The sequence below is a fragment of the Andrena cerasifolii genome, chromosome 4 (assembly GCF_050908995.1).
Source record: "Andrena cerasifolii isolate SP2316 chromosome 4, iyAndCera1_principal, whole genome shotgun sequence".
NCBI lineage: Eukaryota > Metazoa > Arthropoda > Insecta > Hymenoptera > Andrenidae > Andrena > Andrena cerasifolii.
The window spans coordinates 15,772,666-15,773,989 of NC_135121.1; the positions used below are offsets into that span (position 1 = coordinate 15,772,666).

At 33.6% G+C, this 1,324-nt stretch overlaps 1 long non-coding RNA gene across 1 annotated transcript; it reads left to right on the forward strand.

Moving 5' to 3' along the window:
* Positions 1–393: 393 nt before the first annotated feature.
* Positions 394–906, forward strand: LOC143367674 (uncharacterized). Its single transcript, XR_013085071.1, has 2 exons — positions 394–455; positions 531–906. It is a non-coding gene; the product is annotated as an uncharacterized LOC143367674 (long non-coding RNA).
* Positions 907–1,324: the final 418 nt, after the last annotated feature.

Here is a 1,324-nt window from a genome sequence, read left to right on the forward strand (position 1 = left end):
AATATTGTATAAATGATGGAAGAATGGAATGAATAATTACTTCGTTTAAGGTAAAAAGTTGGCCAGAAACTGAACTGAAACTGCTCTGATTTAGATTTGAACTGGAATAAGGACTAAGTGTGAATTAGAGCTGCCGCTTCATTGAACCTGACACGGTACTGAATTAGAAATGAACTGCAACTGAACCAGAGTGAGGTTGAGACTGAATTTGTAGTCGACTGAAATTAAATCAATACTGGAATCGTAATGTTTGGAACTGACCTCGAATGTTACGGTGTTAGGTTTTAGGGTCTTCTGAACCAGAATCGATGATGATAGATCAGACCAAGATTTAAGGGGTTATAGGTATATTTTTTGTTTGTTGATTTTAGACAATCAGGTTCCGAATGGCTGTAGGGTGACAGTACCTAATATCGCCCATGTTCCTATTATCGCCACTCGCTATATCTCGCAAAGTAAGCACTACAATTTATCAGTTATGCACTGAATTATCACCTAAACCTATGTCGGAAGACATACTGTAATCGCAGCATCATGTGATCAACAATTACAGAAAGGGAAGTATTTTAGAGAATCTTAATAGTGTAAAAATTTATTGGACTTTCACAATTCTACATCACATTCGGAGAAGGTAAGTCTAATAATTCTGTGAATGCAAGAATATCTACTAGAAATACCTAGTTAATGATGTACTTAAGGAGTGAAAGCGATTCAAATAATTTTCACAATGAAAATAGCGTTTTTCATTTAGCAGTATGTGTGTTCTCAATACCGCCTACCGGAGAACAATGGTTTCGATGCAATGTTTGTTACAAGTGGGGTCATGAAATGTGCGGAGCAGCCGAAATAAACTTTATTTGTCCAATATGTACATCCGAACGTAAAAAATAAAATATTTTAAAAATCGTATTTCTATATTTTTTAATAAAAATAAAATAAAAGATGGATAAAAAAACATTCGTAGAGCAAGAAATAATATTTTTTGAGTAGGCGATATTAGGTACACTTTTTTCAGGACCCGATTTTTGCATGTCTTACGTTTTTTCCGTCCTAATTAAAAATTTGTAGGTTTCAATGATTCTACCTTATGCCACGTGAAAGATGAATAATTTCTCTTTACTTTGAAATGAACTGCACGCAAAAATATCAATTATTATTCAATTGACAGCGATTTAACTTTTGCTTGGCGATATTAGGTACAGTCACCCTACTCACCACAGAACCAAATTTTTAAACAGGCTTCTTGTATCTCGGTTGTTACTTTATTATAAACGTAAATATTTTTCCACGAAAAAATTACCAAATTTTCTTTAACTACTGCTCT